At 49.3% G+C, this 25,991-nt stretch overlaps 1 protein-coding gene across 4 annotated transcripts in view; it reads right to left on the minus strand.

Moving 5' to 3' along the window:
• Positions 1-25,991, minus strand: part of ZBTB7C (zinc finger and BTB domain containing 7C) — a 106,169-nt gene that overhangs the window by 48,228 nt on the left and 31,950 nt on the right. Inside the window, exon 2 of one of the 4 annotated variants that reach the window (XM_026865994.1) lies at positions 23,908-23,968. The exons of the other annotated variants lie outside the window; for them this stretch is intronic. The gene's annotated coding sequence lies outside the window, so the exon portion shown is untranslated. The remainder of the gene's footprint in view (positions 1-23,907; positions 23,969-25,991) is intronic. 4 annotated transcript variants of the gene reach the window in all.

A 25,991-nucleotide genomic window follows, 5' to 3' on the forward strand; every position in this document is an offset into this window, starting at 1 on the left:
AAAAAAAAAAAGCTCTAAAGCAAATCAGTGAAAAACAATGTTGATTAAGTGCTTTGCTAAAACAATCTAGCCACAGTCTCAGTGATTTCATATTTGAAACCTTAATAGTCATAAACCAGATTGATCCTAAGGGATCTCCAGGGCTTTCCCTAACACGGATGGTGGAACTCAATGAGGGTCCAGTGTCTTCAGTGGAAATATGGTCATCTACACTACGCAGAGATTTCCTTGAGAAATGAAAACACCCTTTGATTCCTATCAAGGAACAGGGATGGATGTAGCCAAGATTATATTGTACAGGTGGTACAGGCTGTGCATATACACACAGTACGTGTCGCTATATGACAAGATTTTGCTATATCATATGGCTTCATTGGGAAGCTCTCAGAAGATTTGCACCCTGACCTCCCCTCTTCCCCCAGTATATCTGCTCCAGCAGGGACTGGTACCAGTTCTGGAAATGCAGCCACCTCTGGGTGAAGCTGGCCCCACAGCTCCCAGTCCTTAATCCATAGCTCCCAGTCTTTTTTGCTCTCCAGCAGCTTCCCGGTGCCACAAGAGTATGAGAATAATCCCACATCAGCAAGAACATGGCAAAACTTATGCACAAACTTTGAATTAAACCCACATTTTGCTTGGAAAACATTTACCTTTCCCCACTGGGTCTTAGTCTAATGAAAGAAGATGAAGCCTGGCAGAGCCATTGCCTGTGCAATCTCTTTCTCAGTGGGAAAGATCATCTCCAAGGGTGACAGATGAGGACGTGGAAGACTTGGTGGCATGGCACCAGAGGAGTGCTGTAAGGCTAAACACATTAAATCCTCCTCCATCTCCCAAAATAAAGCAGTAGTCAGCTCTTCTGAGACAATGGCCATTCCCAGCGCTGAAGATCAGGGTCCAGGAATCATGTCTCATTCCTGAAGCCAAGAGCAAGGAGGGAATGACACCAGCTCCTGCTCCCCAGAGGACGTGCTGCAAATGGAGGGCACACACATCTTCCTCCTTGAACCCATGCCTATATAAATACTTGTTGTATTGCTTGATTACTTGGTTAGATGACACATGCCTGAAGACAGTAGACAGGTCACTTTGGTTGGATTTAATGCTTCAGTCCTCTCTTTGTCTTTATTGGGAAAGATTTTCAGCTTGGTTTGTGCAGGGTTGGGACTGGTTGAGGACTACTAAGAATAAATGATCATAGGATTAATCCTAAACACAAGGAGATGTTAATAATAAAAGGCAAGATGTGGATCGAAGAGCCACTTTGCAGAGCTTGATGGGTTAGCACAAAATTTTACTGGTGGTTCCTCTCCCATCCCAGAGCAGCTGAAGCTGGGTGAGATGAAGACCTCCAGGGAGGTTCAGACCACATGGGGCTTCTGAACATCTACTTTACACATGTCGTCACCCCCAATGCCAAAAAACCTCCCCAGCATGCCAGAGAAAACTTGAGATGGGTAGTAAGAAACCTAAGTGACACAAATACAATCTGCTGGGGTATGAAAGGGAAGAGGTGGAGAACACCTGCAAAGATCCAGACCCTAGTGATGGCCGCAGACTTCAGCCTGACTTCCACTGCAATCACTTTAAACCTCCTTGCGCAATTCAACGGCCCCAGCACAACTGCTACACGCAGCTTTTGAAACGTGTTTCCTGCCTCGTAATTTCTCAACACGTTATTTTTTGCTTTGATCTCACACAAAATGAGCCACAACTCCTTGCTGGGTCTGCCTGAACCACCCCACCCACAAATGGGCTAATGACAAGCAAGCAAATTGCCCATCATAACCTGCATGACAGCCTCCGGGTGTTGATAACCCTCTGCCCAGACCACTTGCTTTCATTTCCACAATTCAGAAAGTTATCCTTATCCGGGAATAAGAAATTTATCAGAAGCTCCCTGATGTAGGTGGAAACAATCTCATTTGCTTTCAAAAGCTGTGGATCGGGCCACAGGTTCTTGCAGAATATCACATTAATAGTGAGAGGCAAATGAACCATTTTACTTCTCCTAGCTGGAAAAAAAAAAAAAAAAAATGTGGCCGACCTGATTTACCTTCCTGATAACGCATTTAAAAAATGCTCCCAAGCTGAGGACTTCACCAGCTGAGATTTCATATGAAACGAGACTGTTTATGTCACGACCACAACCTGAAAAATACGCCTTTAGATGGGAAAGCTCACAAGACCCTTAGGTATAATGATCTCAGCTATATCAATAACCACATTTCGGCAGATTCATTATCTGCTTGCTGGCCTGCCCAGCCGCACAGAGAAGCATTGCAGCAGGATGGAGCGAGAAAGGAAAACACTGAATTCAGTCATTCTTCCCACAGAAAAATTGACATTGTGGGTCATTCTTTTCCTTAGCAAAAGCCAAGCTTTTCTTTTCTCTGCTTTCACGCTGCACTCGGAAGGGAGGACCCGAGCTACACACAATATTGAACATAACTGATCAATCTCCCTTCAGTGGGTGCAAGAGTATTTTCCTTCACATCTCTGCTCCCCAAGCATCCCCATCCCTTGCTGTCCCAAACTTCATAGCAGAACATTTTTCTTCTTTTGCCTATTTCTCCTAATATTCACCGCATTATTCAACATTTTAACATCTATGCTGACTCTACGCATGGATTTCAGACCACACTTCATAGGAAATTTAGGCTAGAAAACAAAGGTTTATTTTGGATTGGTATTTTCAAGCAACAGGGACCATTACAATCAAGTATTATGCCCTCCAGCTTCATACAAAATAAAATACTTCACTCAGTAACTTCTGCAGCAAGGCCCTCATTCCCACCTGCCCTCCAGCATTTAGAAGCAGAAGCAATCTTGGCTGAAAGACTTCAAATCAAGTGGGCTTTGCCCTGATCCTTGGCAAGTGTTTCTAACAGTTATTAGTCTCAGTATTAAAAAATTTCCATCTTTTTTTTTTTTTTTTTTTTTTGGATGTGTCTAACTCTAGTTTCTGAGTATCTCACCACACCAAGCCTTTTTGTGCTACAGCAAACGGTTTGGCTCTCTTTCCAAAGTGGGGACTTGAAGGTTATGATGCTATGAGTAAGGATGAGAGCTGTGAGTATCTCCCTTCCATATCTCACTGTGGGCTAAACACCTTTTCCAGGAATGGATGTGGCTGCAGAGAGCTGGACCAGGGATGGAGATTATTCAGGAAAAAAAGCCATGGATAGCTCAGTGGAAGCTTGCACAGATTAAAAGCTGGACCCTGTGGTCTCTCCAAACCACTGGGTCCCCTCAGACCCATGCTTCCCCTCTCCCCACACTGGGGAAAGCTGAGGGGGAACTGCCAGCAGTGAGTGGTGCTCAGGAGGAGCACCACTCCTAAGAAGGAGAGAGAAAGAGGCCATCTGCCCACCTCCTCCCAGCCTGAATGGGCTGGAGCCTGCCATGAGGACAACATGGGGCAACAAAACACACTTGCTATCGAAGCCCATCCTCTGTACCCCCAGACTTCAACACCAGACCCCACTTTTCTACACTCAGCCAAGAAAAAAGTAAAATGCAGCAGACACGGGAAAAAAAAAAAACCAACACTATACTGAAAACATGATCCTCCTATCTCAAGCCCACCAAGTGTAACTGGATTGCCCTTTGAAGAGCATGAGTTTGGACTCGTAGTGTGAGAAAAGGCATTTATACGATAAAGTCTTCAGTACAGATTAAACAGCAACAGCTACATGTGGTCCTGCACCACGCTTGCTAAAGGGAGTGATATGAACAGGGACAACACAAGAAGAAATTCCTATCAGTCAAAAATACTAACAGCCCCAAATGATGCTTCCATGCTGTGGATGGGCTGTCCCATCACCTGGGCATCCTCAGGGGCTGCCCCAGAGCATGTGCAGTAATTGCAGGTCAGAGCCCCCTCCTTGCTGAATCAGCAGCTCTTATCAAGCATTGCTGCAGAAAAACTCCATTTCTGTCTCAGCCAGCACAACCTGCACATGGAAAATTGTGTTGTCCTTGTCTTGGAGAACTGCTTGAAGGTGTAGGTGAAACAGTGAATGGAGGGGAATCAGTGAGCATGGGTTATGGATAGAAATAAGGCCACCTTTCCATTGTTGGTAATGAAGATGGTGGGATCAAGTGCACCCGCAGTGAGTTCGCCAACAACACTGAGCTCTGTGGTGCTGTCAACACGCTGAGGGAAGGATCCATCCCGAGGGACATGGACAGGCTGGAGAGGGGGAACAGGAAAACCTCATGGAGTCCAGCAAGGGCAAGGCCAAGGTCCTGCCCATGGGTCGGGGCGATGCCCAGCACAAATCCAGGCTGGGCGAGGAGTGGCTGGAGAGCAGCCCCCAGGAGAAGGACTTGGGGGGGTTGGGGGGTGGAAAACTGCCTGTGAGCCAGCAACGTGTGCTGGCAGCCCAGAAAGGCCCCGTGTGCTGAGCTGCACCCAGAGCAGGGTGGGCACAGGGCCAGGGGGGGATTCTCCCCCTCTGCTCCGCTCTGGGAGACCCCCCTGCAGGGCTGGGTCCAGCTCTGGGGCACCAACAGCAGAAGGACACGGACCTGCTGGAGCGGGGCCAGAGGAGGCCATGGAGATGCTGGGGGGGGCTGGAGCCCCCCCCTGTGAGGACAGGCTGGGAGAGTTGGGGGGTTCAGCTGGAGAAGAGAAGGCTCCAGGGAGAGCTTAGAGCGGCCTCCCAGGGCTGAAAGGGGCTGCGGGAAAGCGGGGAGGGACTCTGGATCAGGGGGTGTAGGGACAGGATGAGGGGGAACGGTTTTAAACTGAAAGAGGGCAGTTTTAGATGAGATGTAAGGAAGAAATTCTCCCCTGTGAGGGGGGTGAGGCCCTGGCACAGGCTGCCCAGAGAAGCTGTGGCTGCCCCCTCCCTGGCAGGGCTCAAGGCCAGGTTGGACGGGGCTTTGGGCAACCTGGGCTGGGGGAAGGTGGCCCTGCCCATGGCAGAGGGGTGGGACTGGATAATCGGACTCGATCCCAAGGGTCTTTTCCAACCTGAATGATTCTTTGATTCTGTGATGTTTAAGGTCCCTTCCAACCCAAACCAGTCTGTAATTCTATAGGGCACCCTCCACCCCTACCTCACCCATACTGGTAACACCAGTCCCAGGGCTCTGCTACCTGCAGGAAGGGTCCCTGGAATAGCTCTGACACAGCATCAAGTGGATTTGCCTTCCCTGTTTCAGGCCCTGGGATTTATTATTGCAGGAACCCAAAGCAGGAGTGAGATGGGGAAATGGGAGGAAAGGAAATGGGCAAAGATAAGATGGGAGGAAGAAATAGCAGCTCTCTTCTAGGTTGGGGGAGAGAGCAAGCAGTCACAAACTGCTAAGAGAGATGAGGGCTTGTACATCCATGGACAACTAACCTAAAATTAGCATGGCAACATGGAGGTGGAGGGGGTTAACAGATAATGTTAACATGTAGAATGTTCATGACTTAAAAATACCTCAATGTTTTGGGGGCAAATCTCATCCTTTGTGGAAAGGCTGAGGTGTCTGATGGTTTTGGAGCTCCTGGAGGTGGCTCAACTGCTCAGCAACCTAAATGGATGGGCAACAGTGCAGCATACTAATAACTCCTCCTTAATAAATGCAAAGCGATGCAGGGCAGGGAGAGTAATTCCTGCTCCTCAGGCACCTTCCAGGCTCCTACCCTGTGTCAGACCAAGGAAGGGACCTCCCAGCAATAGAGACAGCACAGCAGAGACTTCTGCTCTGTGCACAGCCACAGCCACAAAGGTAAGAAGATGTTCAGCCACATATGGAAAGGGATGGAGAATAATCCTGGAAATATTATAATGCCTTTGTATAAATCAGTAGCGCAGCCTCAGATGGGGAGAAAAGTAATGATGCAGAAAAGACAGAAGTGTTCAATCAATATTTCTGCTCGCATTTGGAAAGAAGCAGGATGAGATGCTTGTATCACATGAGGAGGATGAAGTACTTTCCAGTCCATTAGTAACCAAGGAGGCTGTTAAACAGCATCTAGTAGCGATAAACAATTTTAAATCAGCAGGCCTGGATAACTTACTCCCAAGAGCCCTCCAACAGCTGGCTGAGAAGCTCTCTGGTCCACTGATGTTAATTTTTAATAAATCTTGGAATACCAGGGAAGATCCAGACAGCTGGAAGCATGCAAATGCTACGCTGATCTGCAAAAGGGGCAGGCGGGATGGCCTGATGAACAGGTTGGCTTGCCTGCCATCAATCATGGGTAAAATAATGGGAATCCTCCTGAGAGTCAACCAGAAGAGGAATTAAAGGACAGGAATACAGTTAGTGCTTGTCAGAGAGGTTCTGCAGCAAACACATCATGTCAGACAAAGCTGATTTTGTTCTTTGAGGAGATTACAAGTTTGGTTAATAAAGAAAATTGCCTAGAGATAATATACATAGGCTTTTGTACGGCATTTGATTTACTATGTGATGTGCTGATTAAAAAACGAGCACTGTATTATAAGAATAAAGCACATGTGCAGGGGTTTCAGAGCTGATCTCAACAAATAGCTGTCAAAGGGGAATCGGACTGTTTCCAGGGGGATTTCACAGGGCTCAATCCCAGCCCCAATATTCAGCGTTTTCTTATCTGGAAGCAAATATAACATTGCTGCTGATAAATCAGCTGTGCGCTACACAAACAGGAGAGGCCAAGCCATCTGAGCAGCGTGGAGATGATGGCAGCCAAGCATCTGGCTGGGGACATCACTCCACCTCGAAGGGTCGGAAGAAGGAGACAGTCAGTGAAAAACAGAGGTGGGGTGTTCAGGATCGATGCAGAAATTGGGAGGTGACACCGTGGCAGGTGGTAGTGGGGACCACGTCTCTGCAGAGAGGAGGATGCTTGGCCCAGTGGGAGGGCAGAAGGTTGGATGTTACGCACATCCCAACATCTCCAAGGAAAAACCCTTGGAGTAGGTATCAGGAGGTAAATCGGAGCCTGGGATGAGTGGGGTCGGATCAGTGACTCCATACTGCAGGATTTTGCAGCACCTGGGGTTGGCCATTGCTTCAGAGAGGACGCGTGACCCACACCAGCCCTTTCTGTGCTCTTTGCAGGGCTTAATTTTGATGATGACCTTTGCGACCCTGAGGAAATCAATTAAAGCTTGATCCAGCTTTCTCATAATGGGAATACTTCCATCTGACCTTTCCCATCCCTTAGCCTTAGCGGCCCCTTGGAAAAACACAACACTTAATGCATGGGCGAACACCTCAGTGACACCTCGATGGAAAGCGCAGGGGTGCCAGGCATGGAACTGAGCATCCCTGCAGGCAGACCTGCAGGCTTGGACATCTAGGACTTCTCCACTGCCTCAAAACCAGAAACCTAGCGGCTGAAAGAAGTTTTTAGAAACCTTTAGCAAGAGAAAACGGAAATGCTTAAACAACCCTACATGAAGCAGCTTCTCTGCACCCCAGTTACACCAGTAACGCTTACACTATCCCTAGAATCCTCTCAGCATCACTCACCTCCCCCAACAGGTGCCACATTTTTTCATCCAGCCACCCCTGCAAGTCATGCGCTAGCATGTCTTCAGTTTTACTATGGTTTATTTCTACTCTCCCATCTTAGAAAAACAGAAGTTATTGAGCAAAGGCCGCGCTGCCTGAAGGAGAGGGTGGCTGATGTGGTACCGAGGAGGATGGCTGAGTGACGGGCAGCCGGTGCAAAGATGCCTGCGCAAGGGGCGGTGAAGGCAGAGGGCAGGGGGCACATGGTGTGAGGGAAGAGCTGCTCGTCCTGGGCACGGCCAGCCAGCATCCACCCCTGGCTTGGATGGACCCTGGAGATGAGCTGTGTGGCTCAGCAAATTCATGGGAGACAACTTTTCTTCTGGTTCAGAGCAGAAGAGGGCCCTGCAGGGGAGAGGAGGGTGCACGTCCATCAGCTGAAGTGTGCCCCTCACTCTCAAATTCCAAGGGTAAGACCATTTCTTTGGTCTTCAGGGCACTGCAGGGGCAAGGAACAGGTTCTCTTAGTGACTGGGACACACCAAGCCAGGTCACAGGAGCAGAGCTCCCTGCCCAATCTTCATTTGTGTCTTCTCTGGGGTCTGGAAGGGCAGTTGGGTATCTGCCCTTCTTTTTGCTGCTCCCGCAGTTCCCTTGGAAGGGACCAAACCTGTTCAATTGTGCAAAAGATGAGGGGAAACCTCTCCATCCCAAAGGCCAAGAAAACCCTGAGCAATCTCATGATTACATCAGGCACATGAAAGTTAGGCAACCTCATGGGACCTCAAGGAGGTCCCTGGGGCTGCTGCTCCTTCCCTGCTCTCCCAGCCCTCAGTGAAGAGGGAAATAGCAGGTCCCTGGGGCAGCAAGGACTGGAAGGAGGAGGGTCTCACACAGCACTGACCCTGTGGCCTATCCCAGGGAGGATCCCACTGGGTCCCTGGAGAGTGAACTGCAAGGTTTGCTTCCTAATCCCAGCCTGAGCCAAGCCCAAAGGTTTACTCAGCTCCAGAGGCACCAGCCTAGCAGAGGTGAACAACAGACTCTGAGAAAAAGCCTTACAGAAAAGCAAGAATTTTTTTTTCCCCTCATGTCTTTTTGTCCTCCTGAAACCCACTCAAGAAGAATTTAGCCTCCAACCTATTTTTTTTCATCTGCCAGGTTTTGCAGAGGGCTTACCACAGCATGTGTCCTAAACCTTCAGAGTTCAGCCTGGGAGCTGGAGATGAAGCCTGGCTGAGGTCACCCCTACTCCCCTGGGCTCACGTTTCCATTTGACTTTGCCACTAACCAGAACTTGCTGCTCGCAAAGTTCCTCAAAGGCTCCTCTGACTGCTCTTGCTTCAGGGACAGAAAGGGGTCAACAATTCAAGTCCCAGATGTTTAACCCAAACAGGCCCCATCCATCAACACCTGAGCAGAGGATTAGAATACATTGTTATTGATGAAGGTGAATTCAAGAGATAAGGCATTAAATCAAAGTCTTATCTAACGCGAGACATTACTAAATGTTTTTGAACTTCAGCAAAAAAGAAAAGCCAGTTTGGCTTAAAACCACTGAATCCCACCACACGTAGTTTTGGTGAGGTGATCCACACCAATGGTGGAGCCTTCTTCATGGAAGCTGCAGACATCTTATTGGGCTGCCCAGATCCAAGGTAAAAATTTCACGGTGCTCAGCCAAAAAAGACAATCTCGGGTGTCAGCAGCTCACAGAGACCCCATCTCCCCGGAGAGCCACCGGTTTTGGTTGCCTCTTTGATCTCACCTGAATTTATCAGAAAGGATGCACTAAAACTGGCAGCACTCAAATCTCTGTGGCTCCCCCCAAGCACTTTTCTCCTGTGTCCCTGCACTAAGGGGGGGCAGGGGGTAGGATCGCTGTGGCATCGCTCCCAAGCACACCTTTAAATATCCATGCTTTTCAGAAATCCTCAGTGGGTGAGACCCCTGCCAGGGAACACGCTGCCTGTGCTTTGCCTGCCCGCTGCCTTGCCTGCCTCCTACCTCCTCTTCCTCCCTGGCTCTGCATCTGAGAGCAGCCAGGGAGAGGAGTGTAATGCAGCCACAAGCACTCCATCCCCCAAAAAAGATATTACCTCCCCTCCCACCTTCCTCCTCTCCTCCACCCCAGCTCCCTTCGTCGGTCAGGGTGTTTTTATTCAGCTGCAATTAATGCTTGATGAGGCAGAACATCCCCCCCACTCCAGCCAAGCACGAGAGAGCAGAGCCAGAGAAAATTATTAAGAAGAGAGGGGAAAAAAAAAATAAATAACCACAGTGGACAAAGGCTTCTTGTTTTAAAACCCTTACTCAGCCATGGCATCGGGCAGGTTGGCACCACAACCAGGTGTTGCTGCGTAAGCAGGGGCTGTGTCAGGGTTGGTCTGGGCACCCCACTGCAGCACCCTCCCAAATTCAACAACAGGGACCCCAAGAGCTCACCCAGGTGCCCAGTTTTAAGCAGATGGGTGGGACCTAAGATTTTAGGGAGACATGTATGAGCCGGGAGCTGCTGTGGAATCAGATCCTTCACCCAAGAGGGACAGGATTTGTCCCCATGAGGTTCCATCTTATTACAGCTGCACCCCAAATCCCATGAGGAAGGCAGCACCCCTGTCCTCAGAAGCACTCCCAAAAGATTTGGCTCTGACTGCTCCAGTGAGACCACATTTTTTCAACAGGTTGAATTTGTAATTGCATATTGCCCCCCCCACCAAAAAAAAAAAAAAAAAAAAAAAAGGAAAAAGGAGAAGGGGGAGTAGGACGGACTCATTTATCATGTGCAGCCAGACCCCAGGCTGGACTCAGTGAAATGAAAATGAGTTGGTGACACTTCGTATAATGGCATTCAAGTTAGTTCTCCTAAATAATTTGTATTTTAATGAGTCCTTTTTGCTCCAGCACTAGTTTGTATCCCCCACACCTTCTCAAGTCCTTCTGTGCTTTAATTTGATTTAAAAAAAATTCCCAGTGTCGTATTTTTATTAACAAAAAGAAAAAGAAAATCAGGCTCACTTCTCTCCTGGCTTAGATGGGAGCAGGTAATGAATCTCCAGGCACACAGGAGACAGCTCTTATCTTCATGGCCTTGCTTTTCCCAAATATACTTATTTAAAAAACATCCCCATCATGAGATAATGGGAACAGAGAAAGTCAGCAAAGAAACAAAAAGGCAATCAGGAGCTTTACAGAAGCAGGGAGGCACCATGATTTCCACCTGATCTCCTGCCAGGACAGGGTCTTTAGGTCAAGATACTGTAAATGAAAAGAAGTTGCTTTGGGGATTGTAATCATGAGAGATGCGCGTTACATCGAAAAGCTACTTTGCAGCGCTTGGACTTGCCAAGGGCTTAACCACTTGCTCAGCTTGCAGTGGAAGAGATGGCAGCTCAGCCCTTGCACCCATCGTGCTGGTGGTGGGGTGACTTGGCCAGGTTAGCTGGGAGTTAGACCCCACACCCAAATATCAGCTGCTCCAAGCTACGGGGGTGGTCCTGGCCAAGGTGGATCCCCAGGGAAGGGCAGCGGGGCTCCGATCCTGTAGCAGACTGTCATGGACCGAAGCTGCCCACCATCAGCCACAACCACAGCAGGGCACGAGGGCACTTCGAAGCCATTTCAACACAAAGCCTGACACATTCAAACACCAGGTCATACCTACGCAGCCTGCTTGAGTTAGAAACTCTGTGGGTGCAGTGAAAACCTGATAGGAAGCTCAGCAGAAGAGTGGGAACCAAAAGCTGCGGCAGCATCTTCCCTTGCCTGCCTGTGAACTCCATCAGCACACGCTCCTGCCCATGTTTGGGACAGCCTGGTGGCCTGCTGGGTGCCTCCGGACATCACCATGACACCCCCTCACTCCAAAAGCTGGAGCAGGCACTGCCCCAGCTGAAGGACAGAGCAGCGATGGGTAAAACAGTCAGGAGAAGGGAAGGAGAGATGTAGGGGGGGCCCACACGTCCACTCCCCCGTGTAAGCCTAACAAGTCTCATTAACAGAGAGGAATATTTTCTGCAGCTGGGTGGGATGCAGGTGGGGGATGAAGGAGGGGGACAGATGAGGACTTCTGACCCCCTCTGCGAAGGGAGGCACTTAGGAAAAGCCCTGGGAGGGTGGCAGGCTCTGGGAGGGCTTGCAGCCTAAACCAGGTCAGGGTTGGAGTGACATAATGAACTGAAGATACCTGGGATAAAAGGGCCCAATTAGCCCATCTCTGCTGTGCTATCTAATCCCTTTCAGACACTCTCTCCCTCCCCAGCACTCCAGGGCTGTAGGAGAAAAGAGGCACCAAACAGCTGTGAGAGGACAGAAAAGCAGCACCTCTAGTCCACTTTTTGTTTCACTGGGAGACATTATAGAAAAAAGCAGGACAATCCAAAAGGAAGGCTGACTTAACTGCAAGCCCCAGCAAACCTCGTTAACATCAGCCTAACCAGGCTCAACTGCAGCTCTCGCTTTCAGACTGGGGAAACAAATGTCACAGGTCTATACACCAATTTATTTCTACCCATTTAACAAATCAGTGTTTCCCTCCCATCCTCCTTCCCTGAAGTAGCAGCTGCCGCAGCTCAGTTAGTGTTACTCTTAGTTCCTGAAGCATTGGAGATATGCTTGGCCTTCATTATTGCCCTGTTTTAATTTTCAGTCTCCCTTTGCTAACCCTCCCCTGTAGAGCCCTGCCAGACTTTGTTCCTCCCTTGAGACCTTCCTTGCTGCTATTTTACTGGAGTTTTAATCACCTTCTACTTTGATTACTCCACTTCCCTCTTTTACCGCTTTCCTCGGCGCTGTGCTGTCTCACCAGCCTTTTTGGGAGTATCGAGTGGAACAGCCAGATTACTCTTAGGAAATATCTACTCTTTTCTTGGTTTCTTCCCTACTCTGAGAAGACCTTCAAAGCTTCTCTCTCTGCCGGCAGGATTCCCAGGAGCACAGCTTTGTGGACATGGCCAGCAATCATCTGAAGAGCCCAAGAAAATTGGTATTACAGCTTTAGGTCAAATCCATGGTTCACCCACTGTCCTAAACAGCCCAACACCAACAGGCTGACGCACTAAACCCCAGCTGTGCCTCCGGGAAGGTGCCCTCCCAACCCTAACCAGCTCAAGATTGTTTTAAACCCTGAATAAGGAGGCCTAATCCTCTTCCAAATCTCATGTCTTCCTGCTAATTTATAGATCTCGTTTGTTTTCTTTGACATTCCCAAACAACATCCAAGCCTTATTTGAGTGTTAAATTTCCATCTTCAGAGGCATCTTGCAGCAATGAGTTTCTCAGGCCCAACCTGATGGGAGAGCATTTTCTCATGGACAAGGCTGCTTCCTTAAACAGACCTTGTGTTAGGAGATAGAGAGATCAGAAACATCCGACTTACTTTCTCTGGCCACTCATTATCTTAGAGATCCCCCCTTCTCTGCCTCTGCTTGGCTATATGCCTCTCTCCCAGCTTTTTCCAGCCTCTCTCAGTGATTTTTTTTTTTTTTTCCTCTGGCTGGTAATTGTTCTCATTGCCCTTCGCTCACAGATGGTCCTCAGAGAGCTCACTATTGACGCGGTGCCAGCTCTCCTCAATCCCAGCTGCTAAAGTGCATTAGGAGACCAGCTACCACTCAGCAGAGACCGCTCCTCCACTCCATCTGCCCTTTCACACCAGGCCGTTGCTGGACGAGGGTTTACTCACCAGAGATACCACAGCTGGGCAACCTCTCAATATCCTCCTGGCAGTCAGATCACCCTCCAGCCCCACTGCTCCCCACCCAAAGCCTCACAGGTCTATCTGGATCACCCACACCCTCTTCCTCCTCCTTGATGTCCCTCCTGCCATGCAACTGAGTCACTTCCTCCTCTTCAAACCTCTCCTTCAAGCTTTCCCATCCCCTTCTGGTTTGTGAGAGCCTCTGTGATCCCAGACCAGCAAATCTTACCCTCGGTGGGGTTCTCTGTACTCACGGAGCAGCCGGCTGAAAATATTTATAATGACAGTGGTGAGGCCCTGGCAGAGGTTGCCCAGAGAGGTGGTGGATGCCCCATCCCTGGAAACATTCCAGGCCAGGTTGGACGGGGCTCTGAGCAACCTGACCTAGTGAAGATGTCCCTGCCCATGGCAGGGGTTGGACTAGATGGCCTTTAGAGGTCCCTTCCAGCCCAAACCAGTCTGTGATTCTTTGATTCCAGCCCCTGGGCTCCAGCCCTGCTCCATAGGGACAATCTGATCTGCCACCCAGGCAGGATGGATGTGAGCAGAAGAAAACAAGGGGGAAAAAAGCATGGCAGGCCTGACAGGAGGTGAAAGCACCTCTCATTTTTCACCAGACCAAGTTGGTTTTGGAGGCACAAACACTAGGTTCACTCATGAAGCAGCCAAGCATCAGGTTTTCAACGTAAACAATGAATTAGCAAGGATGAGCAGCGACAGGATAAATTACCTTTTTCCTGTCCCCAAAAGTGTCCTGTTTCTTTCCTAACTCAGTGTCCATCTGCTTGTTGAGCTCCACAGCACTCAGCCCCAGTGACCCGGATCCTCCGAGGAAACCTAAGGGCTTGGAGAGGAGCTTTCTGCAGAGCCACCTCCTTCCCCACAGCTCTGCAGCCTTCCACGCAGACCCATGGAGGGCAGGGGCTGGAGGAGACTCCACATGGTGCTCAGGGTGTGAAGCATGAGCACTACCACCCAGCAAGGTGACGGACCCATGGCCAAAACCAAGGCATCATGGAATGAAGCTGCATCAGGGGAGGCTCAGAGCAGACATTAGGAAATGTTTCTTCACTGAGAGGGTGGTCAGTCACTGGAACAGGCTCCCCAGGGAAGTGGTCACAGCAACAAGCCTGTCAGAGTTCAAGGAGCATCTGGACTGTGCTCTTAGTCATGTGATTTAGTTTTAGGTAGTTGGACTTTGTGGGTCACTTCCAACTCGAGATACTCTATGATTGTATCATCAGTTCCCTGCACCCCAGCCTGGTGGGACTCAACCAAAGACATCCATCATTGCTCAACGTCAGAAAAAAATCCCAGTTCGCAAGTACTGTGAACCCATTGCCTTTTACCAGTGTGCGATTTGGCTTCAGAGAGATACAAAGAAAGTGGTTTGACTTTCGGTTTCTGCTATCTCAAAATTTATCAGAGGGATATGCTACCTTACACTAACATAACGGATTAAAGCAGAAGATAAAATGCCATTCCATTATCTATTTATTAAAAGCACCACTTGAACTGCTTTTATTCGGCATACATCTCCTACTAAAGAGGCACTCCTTGACTGTGTAAATCAGCGAGCAATTGTGTTTTAACAGCCTTTAGAATGGCATTTCCCCACAGTTTTAGATGGACTGTCAGACAGAAAACCTCTTCCAAAACTCACTTATCATAACAGGCACAAGCACAGAGCTCTTTACCGCTCTTCTACCACCGAGACAAATACAAAATGGGCTTGTAAAACTCACAAAGCATAGATCATTCCCACCTTTCACCCTGCTGCATGAATATCCTTAATGACAGGTCAAAATAAATAATTTTGTTAGCAGAGGAGAACTACTCAGCTCCCACTGACAGATGGGACTTCTGGTAGGCAATGAAATGCAGGCTGCTGTTCCCAGCCCACTGATGCTACCTGTTCTCTGGTAATCAGTTCTCACAGAACAAGAAAGGATGAAGCCAACTCAAATCTAGCAGTTCCCTGGGCAAAAGAGGAAGAAATGATGCCAGATTTTCAGTGAAGGATTTCAGGTGTGAATATAACAATATCTGTGAACTGCGAAATGAAAGGGAGGTTGTTGGAATGTCTCTGCTCCACCAGAAAAAAACTGGGGTTTTGGTTGGTTGGGGATATTTTCCCATACTAGGAAACATTCCTCCTTTTTTTTTGCCAGACTCTGCTGCTTTTGGTATTCTAATTTTCTTTACAAAGTGTTTTTGAGAAACACGGAGCAAGAGTACTCATGAGCTGGTTACGTTTTAAACTAAATGCTGATGGAAGACAAGCACAGCAAGCTTCACCCTGCGCCATGGAAGGCGATGGGCGCTCTACCACTGACACGAGTAATGTCCTGGTTTTGGCTGGGGTAGAGTTAATTTTTCCTCTCAGTGGCTAGAACAGTGCTGTGCTTTGGGTTCAGGACGGGATTTGGGATGGGAAGAATGCTGATAACACACTGATGTGTTCAGTTGTTGCTCAGAGATCAAGGACTCTCCAGCTCCCCATGTCCTGCCCGTGTGCAGGCGCACGAGAGGCTGGGGGGAGCACGGCCAGAGCACCGGACCCAAACTGGCCAGTGGAATATTCCAGATCATGTAACATCATGATCAGGATATGAAGGAAGGGCGGATGGGAAGGGGGGGTTCTGTCTTGCTTCCAGGATTGCGACTGCAGGATCTTGGTATTTTGGGATCACTGGCCGGGAACAGGCTGGGTATCAGTCGGTGGGTGGTGAGTGATCGCATTGTGCATTACCCTTTGTACTTTCTTTTATTGTTTCATTTTATTTCAATTATTAAACTGTTTTTATCTCAACCTGCAAGTCTCCCCCATGGCAGGGGAGAGTGAGCAAGTGGCTGCGTGGTGTTCAGCTGCCAGCCGGGTTTAAATGACTGCAAACGTCAGATCTGTTGAGAAGAGGGGAGAGGGATGTACTCACACACAGGGGGAAGGATTTCCCTGGTCTGAAAACTATCTGTGTAGATAGATGGAGGGAAGGATTGATCCCTACCACTCTGCTGCTGCCAAAGGGATCTCAGCACAACACTGGCAAACTCAACGCTGAGGCCGATATCCTTGTTCCTTTTTTTTCCTGTGGCTATCCACACTTTCTCCCTTGCTGCAGATAAACTAGAGCCTTGATGGAGAAAGCACGAGGCCCGGCTGTGTCACCTGCAAGGACACCCATCCTTGGCTGGCTGGTTGCCCAACCCAACGCACCCCAGGCTCCTGGCTGCCCTTACGTGAGTTAAATTCTGATGGGGCTGACAGACCTGAAAGATCATTTCAAACCACAATCACTTCAAATTCAGCTTGCTTCAACCTCTGACCTTCTTGGCAGGATCTCCCTTCAGTGCGGCAGCCCCAAACAGGAGCTGACAGTGCTTCACAACCTTTTGAACCAGCACTTGGGTCCCCTGGGTACTGCGGGGAGGATTTCTCTTAACAGAGTGCAAGCTCCCCGGCTCTGACAGCCCTGCTCTCGGGCTGCCTGGGAGGGGACCAGCATCCTGTTCCCTCTGTTTGGCAGTGTGAAAGGTCGCCGGGGAAGGTGCACTTGTCACCAGAAATAAACCGTTACATGGAGGTTGTGTCACATCTTCTTTCTGGGAGGATGGAGCCAGCTGAAGTCAGAGAAAAAGCTCTCCTGATGCCGGTGGGGTTTGCATCTGTCCTGGAGCACCAGGCAGAAATGCAGAGAAGCAAGGAGCAAAACCTCTCCTAAATGACACGGGTTATCAGCTGGCATGGAGTGACCCCCAGGAGACACCCAGGGCAGGTGTCCATCCACACTAATGTGCCAACCAGTCCAGTCTGAATGTCTCCTTAAAAGAAGTCACTCCATGACCATACAGCTTAGAAAGTGCCAGCTAAATTTAGCCAAGCTAAATAATTCCCTTCCCTTTTCTTCCCCTGACAGCACATCTTATGCAGAGCTATTCTGAGACAAGAGCCACCAGCAGACCTGCAGTCAGTAGGATTTAGGGCTCCAGCTCAGGCGAGCATGGATGACCCCCTGTGCTTCTGAGATGTTAAAGTTTCACAGAGAAACCTCATAGTTTTCCACATTTTACTACCCTTATACATCAGGGTGACATTAGAGGAGATTTTATTTCTCTCCGCAATGGGTAGCAAACCAGAAACAGGACTACAGCAAAGGTGACATGCACAGAAGAGAAGCAAACATCATCTGATCTTCTGGGAGGAAGAAACCAGGGCCAGCCAGCAGCAATCCTTGCCTGCTTACCTGGCTCAGCGATGTCCTAAGAACTCAAGCATTGACCAGAGAACCCCTGCATGAGATATCCCACAGTGGAAAGGATCATGTCCTACCATGCTTCGCTTGAAGGCCAGGAGAGAGCAGCACAGCCCAGCTCAGGGCTGGGAGCAAACAGCACCACCAGTTTTGTGTAGCCTCACCTCAAGAGAAGACCCAGACCAAGCTCTTCCTACCAGCTCTGCTGCTGCACATATTTCACGGTGACTCAACTTTAAGAGGTTGTCCAGGGGGTCACCAAGCCACATGTAGCTGCCCTCGGCACCGCTGCATTGGCACAGGAAACCAGCAAGACCAACTTCTCTGCTTGCAGCAGTGGGCAGGCATGCAGAAGCTGCCTGCACCAATGCTGACACAGGCAGGGGTGTCACCACGCTAAAGGGCTGGCAAGCCCAAAGTCGGCTCCTCTCTGCCCCTCGCTTAAATGTAGGTCAAGCCACAAGGTGACAGTTAGTGCTAGCGAAGCCGTCTCTGCCCACCAAGGTGCTTCCAGCACTGTATCAAAAACTAAAGTGAAGCAATAAAAATTAAAAGAGAAGTAACATGGGTCATAAAACCCAAGCACAAGACTAAAAAGTCCCAAGACACTGACGTATCGTTAAGGCAGGGCATGAACCTCCCCTTGCAGTGCTGCCAAATCCCCTTTCGATGGGAAATTATCCTCTTTTCTGATTGCTTTCATTGCCTGTCTCTCCAGCAGGTGTTAAAGACTGGGAAGTGGTGTCTCACACCCTGCACACCACCTTTTGTGCCTCATCTCCTAACTGGCTTTGTGGCTGAGACCATTAGCATCTCGTGACCAAGCACACCCTGTTGATGAAGGACGCAGTGGAGAAATGCTAAACAACTAGGCCCAGCTTAAAAGGGCTGCTGGGCTGAGCTCTGATGAGGGAAAACACCATTTTCTTAAATCTATCCTATCCTCCATCCTCGCAGCAACTGATAACTCAAAGACATCCTCCTCCATCCCAATACCCCGCTATCCTCAGGCTCCAGAAGGTCCCACTGAAATAGCAGCCTCAGCTCCAGGGGGGGCAGTTTTGATTCATTTGGATGCAAAGCTGAAGTTTTAATCACCTCATATAGCCTCCCCACTGCCTATCATCTCCATCCCCATGCCTGTCTGACCCCAGTGACCTATTAACATCCCCTTCTCGTAAATATTGCCCGAGCACTCCTGCCTGCCCTCCTGGCCTCAATTAATCATGGCCTGGGGGAGAAGCAGGTAAGAAAGCACTCAAATTTAACTGATCTCTGCAGATGGTAAAAATGGAGCTTGATGTGACAAGCAGGGGCAGTGGGGGCAGACACAGGCAGGGTGAGGAGGAGAGCGGAGCCCTGCTTGCCCAAACATCCTCACGAATGCCCAGCCGTCCTCATCCCCCATTGCTTCGTGGGATTTGCAGAAATCTGGCATGCCATGGGGTTTGATTCTCAGGGGAAACCCTTGCTCTGGAGCAGGTTATGACGGTGAGAAAAAACTCCCCTCCACCGAGTCCAACGTTCCCAGAACCATCCCAGGTCACTCCAATCCCACCAGTCCCAACGGGGTGGACCAACCCTCATCCACACTTGGGCTTGCCCTGCATCTCATGATAGAACACAAGCTCTGCAGCTCCCTCAGCAGCTGTGCAGACCACAGCATGAGGAACCACTGCATCTAAGAAACCAAACGATCCAAGAAGTATCTCAGGCTCCAAACAGCACCTTCAGCATCCATGGTGATACCAGAAACATAACTGGTACCGTCAGCATGGTACCAGGCTCCCAGCTCCTGCCACAAGGAGCAACATGTCATCAACCGAGCGGTTCCAACTCTACCTGAAGGTGGTTTTGCCGGAACAAAAGCAAAGGCCACACAAATAGGTTGATTTTTCTTTTTTTCCCTAAAACATCACTAAACTCCACGAGCAGGTAGTCCCTCAGCATCCTGCAAGCATCCTGCAAGCAACGCTTTCAACACGAAGGAACAAAAGGCTGCGGTGGGGAGGGGAACAGTGGGAAACCTTACTGGTTCCCGAGCTTCATTTGAGACCTGGTGTTTGCAGCATGGGCTGCATTTCATCTTTTCATAAGTAACTCTTACCAGGAAACATTACAAAAAAGGGGGCATTTTGAGGCAGAAAAGTTGGTCTCCAAATGTAATTTTTTTTTTTATTTTTTTAAATCTTTTGTTAGCAACTCTTCCGGGAGCGAATCCAGCAGTGGCAATACAGTGCAATGTGCACTCCTAAATTAGTTTCCCAGCACTTGGGATGCTTTATTATTCATTTCCTCCAAATATTAGGTAATGCCTTTCGCCCCTTTCAAAGTCTATACGAGGGGTCTTTGATGCATTGTGGGACTTGAAAGTTGCAGGTCTAAAGAAGCATTTCTTTTAAGTCCTCTCTTTTATCAAGCATATTCTGTTCTGTTCGCTATAATGCACACAATGGTATGAGAGTCTTGACCTGCTTCATGTCTGATGGGTTGAAATCTCAGATGCATAGGATAAAACAGCCATTCCTAGCAATACAGCTTAAACACTTACGGTTCTATTCAGGCAAATATTACCCAGGGGTCTGCCACGCCACTGAAAAGCTGCAGAAATTGGCTCCATAGATGGCTGACCAATTCAGCAGTGAGAAATGACCCTGCTACATTAACTCCCCTTTTCATTTCACCCTGGGAGAGCCAGGGTCTGGAGGTAACCGCAGCAGGAGGCGAGAGCCGGTTGAAGCCAGATTCGTTTTCTTTAAATAAAGTATTTTTGTGTGTGTGTGTGTGTGTGAGCATGAATGTCATTATGTGGATCTGTAAAAGAGGAAAAGTAATGACATTAGGGCACAGGCACAGAAATCAGTGAGGTTTTTGTCTTACTGTTACATGGGAGCGCAGCCACATCTTCTGGAGAAGTAAAATTTGTAGCCTCTGAGACACTGCAAACATCTCAGATAGGCAGGTCTCTGCTTCTGCCAAAGGTATGTGGACTTTGGTGGGTCATTTACACCATCCAGCATTGGTTTCCTCCATGTGTTAACCAGAATTTTTACCTCTGTAATAATTCACCTTTTTTTTTTTTTTTTTCCTGTTTACACTGCAAGCTCATTAGTTTAGAGATGACTCCTGCCCAATAATATACAGGACTCAGGACAAGGATGTAAAGTGAAACTTATCCTTGCAAAAGCAAACACATTTCAGCACAAAATTAAAGGTTTTTGTCCTTTAGACAATTGCACTGACATATTTCTACAAAACTACCATGCTGCTATTTTAGGATATTAATCTCCTCTTATCAATCTCCTCTTGACAGGTTAGAACTAGGAAAGATTTTTTTAAAGGGCGATCTTGAAATGCAGGGGTAAAGTGCAGTGTAAGGGCTGAAGAGCTCCTAAATGGGTTGAAACTGCTCGAATTTGCCTTGCATATCTTATACCCTAGGAGCACAAGATGTCTCTAGGACAAGCCAGGAAAGGAGTGTTCAGACTATATGGGGAGATGTTTTTAAGACAGACGGGGACTTTTTTTATGACTCCCTCTGCCTGCCCCAGTGCTATGCCCTGGTATGCCTGTGTATCTCAGCCTGTCAGCCGCAAACATACACCAGTGTTGATAACCCCGACATTTCACCAGGAAGACCATTTCTCAGCTGGTATAAAAAATAAGATGATTGTACATGAGCAAAACCTAGATATGTCTCTCCTGACACTGGGAAAACATCCAGTAGCAGCTCCGGAGCCTGTAAAGAGGAGGACACATGTGACTGCAGCCCCTGGCTCTGCTGTGTGTGATTCCAGCAGGATTAGCTCTAAAAGCAGATCTGATTCACAGGGATACAAGCTCCCATTCCACCACCTCCTCCAAGGTGCTGCAGACCCAGGGAGGCGAGCACGAGCCTGATTTCCAGAGACCCAGAGCATCTCTCCTATTGCTGGTAAGGTGGCAGCAGCACCAGGTACCAGAAATAATATGAGAGAGTCTCAGCTCTCACATTACCCACTCGGTTAGAAGGCTTTTTAGGAGTCCTCTTAAGCACCCTTATTAAAATACCATCAAGACAGCCGGGGTTTTTTGCCCTATGTGTGAGTGGTGCAGTGCTGGTCTGCTGGAGGGGAGCTGACAGGTCATTATTGTGTGTCCTACAAATTCTCTGAGCTGATAAGGGAACTCCAGCAATGTGAAGGTTTATCAGCTTGTAGGTCGGAAAAGGAAATTCTTTCCATCGAGATAATGATTCTATTCCTTTGTGGCAAATGAGAGTTCTTGCTTGGAGACTCTGGCAGAAGCAGAGCCAGGACAAGGATGGGACCCATAGCTCATGAGTCAACAGAAAGATGCTGCCGCAGCCAACGGGAGTGTCTGCACAAATTGTAAGGAGCCTGAAACTGCTCCTTTGAGAGAGAATGAAAGAAAAAAGAAGTAAAACTGCAGGAGAAACTAAATCTATTTGTAAACCCCAGGCAGAGATGACATGAGGCAGCGGCACAGGATTGCAGAGATGGTAATGGAGCCAGATGGATAGTTCACAGGACTATTAGATACCCTCCGACTCAAATATGCTGAGGAGCCAATTATTTAATGCTAAGGACAATGCAAATGGATGTTTAATAAGCTGAATCACTTCAGGATTGTAGGAGCTCAAGGGACCAACCCCCCCGCTGGTATAAATCAGGAAAGCCACCATTATATACCCAGTGCTTCAAATACACACCAGTCCCCACGGTTATCGCTGTCTCTGCCAGGTGTGCAGGGGCTGGGATGCACAGAGGGGAAACGCAGCTGGATTTTGAGAGTTGATGGGTGCGAGGGTTCCCTGGGGGGAGCACGGTCCAGCTCCTCCGGGTTGATGATTGTACTCAGCTCTGCGGCCGGTGGCCTTCCAGGGATGCCTTGCTTACAGGTGAGGGGGTTGCTCCTCCCAGGAAGGTAGGTTGAGTTTATTTTCTAGCTGATTGCTGAGAGGCAGCAGGCAGGGAATGGGAGGTGTCAGACCCAGAAGAGTTTGGTCTCTGCTCCAGGACCTGATTAGTGCCTGTTTTGGAGTCAGTGATGATCCCTGGAAACAAAGGTCACTGCTCAGGCTCTTCTGCTGGGAGGGAAGCAGGGTCCCAGCACCCTCCCTGCCTGCTTTGCCAGGGGGTGACCCTGCAGACACATCGTCCCCTCAACTGGGATGCTCTTGCAGACAGAGGACAGACAGTCTTGCAGACAGTCTTCTACTTCATCACAGGGTGGATGCTCAAACTAGGTCAGAAGTATCAGGGGCTAGAAACATCCTCACTGACTATAAAGGGTCTGTATGTTGTTAAATGTCCGAAGAATAGTCCTTCCTGAAGCTCCTTCTCATCTCCCTCTGTGTCACCTTCTCCCTTCATCTAAGCTCATATCTGTAAGGAGCTGAGGTGAGTCTAAAAATCCACATCTCCCCATAATCCAGCGACCACCAGCACTGCTCCTGCACACCCATGTAGCCCAGGCTACCACACAGACCCAAGAACAGGTATAAGGAAGAAATTGTTTATGATGAGTGTGGTGAGGCCCTGGCAGAGGTTGCCCAGAGAGGTGGTGGATGCCCCATCCCTGGAAACATTCCAGGCCAGGTTGGACGGGGCTCTGAGCAACCTGACCTAGTGAAGATGTCCCTGCCCATGGCAGGGGTTGGACTAGACGGCCTTTAGAGGTCCCTTACCACCCAAACCAGACTGTGATTCTATGGTTCTGTGATAACCAAGCACCACAACACCACAATGCACATGCAGCATGGGGACGCAGGGATTCGGTCCCTGACGGATGGGGACCTGTGGGGATTCACAGCATGGGTCTGCTAAGGGTGTGGCCAGTGCAAACCAGGCAGTTGCTCATGAGAAGATGGCGTAAAGACTGGCCTCCTCCCTGGTGAAACACAAGGTAACTTGGTTCAGCAACATCAACTCAGGATCTGGCTGCAGAGTATCTGAACCAGCTTAGACGATAAAAAAAGGATGTTCCTTTCTTCTATTCAAGGCCTCTAGGCAAACACCCAAACCACAGCCTCCTGTGTGCCGAAAACAGGTCTGGAGAGGACCTTGAAATGTCACCCAGATCACAGCCCCGTGACAGGGTCTGCGATGGGGCCAAGCAAAACAAAAGCCAAAAGCACTCCAAGCATTAACAAATATTGTTGCTCAGCGCACTCCGGTGCAGCTGCCAGTGTATCTGCCGCCTGCTCTTTCCAGCAGCACAGAGAACACACATATTTATGAGAACATCTTCTACGGATTTACAGAAAGAGCAATTAGTGGTTCAGTCGCTGACAACAGCAGAGAATCATGGTGGTGGTAAAGCTGATTCGTGTTGATCCATCAACACAACGAACTGCCCCCTCTCCCGCAGGAGTCCCCAGTAACTGAAGGGCAGGATCAGACCCCCAAGACCCCAGAAAGCCACTTTGTACTTCCCAACTTGCATCCTGCTTGCGAGGAGCCACCGGCTCTTCCCACAAAGCCACCAGCTCAGCACACCCCAATGCGTACTCACCGGTACCCTTGTTTTTGTTTCAAATCTCCAGTGATGCTCCCTTTGCTCCTCTGACCATTTCCTGAGGAACAACGGAGAGGAAAAAACCCACAATAACATTCACTAGATACAGAACAGAGCTGCTTATTAAGAAGGGCTGACTCTGGATAAACCTTCTGCTGGGATGATGAGAAACCACCGAACCAGGCCTGCTCCTGCTCTCCTACCACTCGCGTCTCCAGTCCGTTCCACTGTTTCTTTGCTCATCACCCTTCCCTCATGCCTGTCTCACAAAATCACCTAGCAACACCATGACATCGAGGTGCAAACCCAACCCATCCTCCCGCTGTATCACATCTCCTGTGACAGCTGGGAGATGAACAGTCTGGAAACAGATCCCATCAAGCAGCATTGGCTGCTTCACCTGTCCCACTCCCCAGCTAAACGTTGGTCTCATTGGGACTATCAGTTTCCTGGGTCTTCCTTCATGTGTAGCTTGGTTGTCAGTGGTAGCTTGCTGGTACCCACAGTGGTACCCACACAAACCCAGTCCCGCAGGTGACAGGGTGCAAAGGAGGAAGGCGTATGACCGGCATCCCCCCAACTCTGACCATACAAGTCCTCCACCCCTCTTAGACTGGGAAAAACTCTGGAAAAACAAAGCTCTATGGAAGCTCCTGGACATCACTTTGTGCTTGCAAATGATGGGGACAGCAGGCTGGCATTTCCAAACAGGGAGCTGACACCTCCACACAGGTGTTAGGTGAGCAGGGCTGTCATTAGCATATTCCAGAGGAGATAATAAGACACCCTGGTGGCTGCTAACACGGGTTGTGGGGTGGCTGGTGAGGGATGAGGTGGCCAGCAGCTGGGCTGGAGGTGGGCAGGACCCAGAGGGCTGATGAAGGAGATCAGCCTGAGCGTGCTTTGGGGGTCCTGACTGCTTCAGCACAACCTCAAGGTGTGAGACTCCCACCAGCAGGCAGCTATCATATTAACGGGGTCCAGAGCACCCCATAGCACAGCTCAGGGTGGGTGATCCAGGTCTCCTCCTGGGTAAGGACAGAGAGGAAGGCCACCGTGGCTGTGACAAGACCAGGGCAGCTGGGCATACACACTATGGGAGTGCATAGCTGGAAATTGCTCCTGTGGTTCAGCAGTCAACTGGAGAAGCAGTATTTGTGTGCGAAAGAAGCGGTGAGCTCATGATCTGGGGTATTTTCCCCAAAACGGTACCACCAGCTCACACTTGTCCTTAAACCTGGGTTTGTACCTGGGTGTTGGCCAGGGTCAAGGGGTTTCCCTTGGAAGCCACAGGGGAAAAGGGTTAGTGGTGTGTAGTCAACTGGGAGTCACTCAAAGCAAGGACATGGCTGTTTATTGTGTGCAGTCTCTGAATTTGCCACGTCTGACACGGGCAGAGCCATCGCAGTGCATTCCCATTCAGTAAATTTTACATGAGAAAGATGAAATCAAGGCAAGGAGACACTTGTTATCATGTGTCAGCTGGAGATGGAGATGCTGTCTCCTCTTCCCAGGATCTCCAAGCAGTTCCTGACTGAGTCACTCACCCGAGCATCTCCTCCTTTCCTTCTCCAGGCAGCCCTTGGCATGGTTTTACTGGAGCAGAGTCTACCAGCACTAGTTCCCACTACCCGTCATACAGGCAAGCAACTGGGAACACTTTCCCACCCTCTCCCTGCATTTAGACGGAAGCACCGATCTTGTGTCAGCCTTTTGGGGATTCTTTCTCATGGGAAAGAGCCAACAACATTTTTAAAGTCCGGTTGACATCTGGCTGAGTGTCCCGGGACAAGGAACCAAAAGGCTCTGACCACTCTACCCATTTTATTAAACTGGTAAGGTGATTGCTGTGCGTGCACACTCAAGGCTCAAAGAAAAACCACAAAAGGTAACCTCTGTGATGGCCTGTATTTTTCATTTTCATACTTCTACGGCCATCTGTACAAGGACGTTTAGGCAGTAAGCAGTGCGTGGAACACAGGTGACTGGTCGAGCACACGGTGGCTGCAGACCAGCCCAGTGACTGCAGTCGTGCAGGCTGGCCAAGCTCCAGGGCCATGATCAGCCCCAAGAAGGGGACT

This window comes from Athene cunicularia (genome assembly GCF_003259725.1).
Source record: "Athene cunicularia isolate RWA chromosome Z unlocalized genomic scaffold, athCun1 chrZ_part1, whole genome shotgun sequence".
NCBI lineage: Eukaryota > Metazoa > Chordata > Aves > Strigiformes > Strigidae > Athene > Athene cunicularia.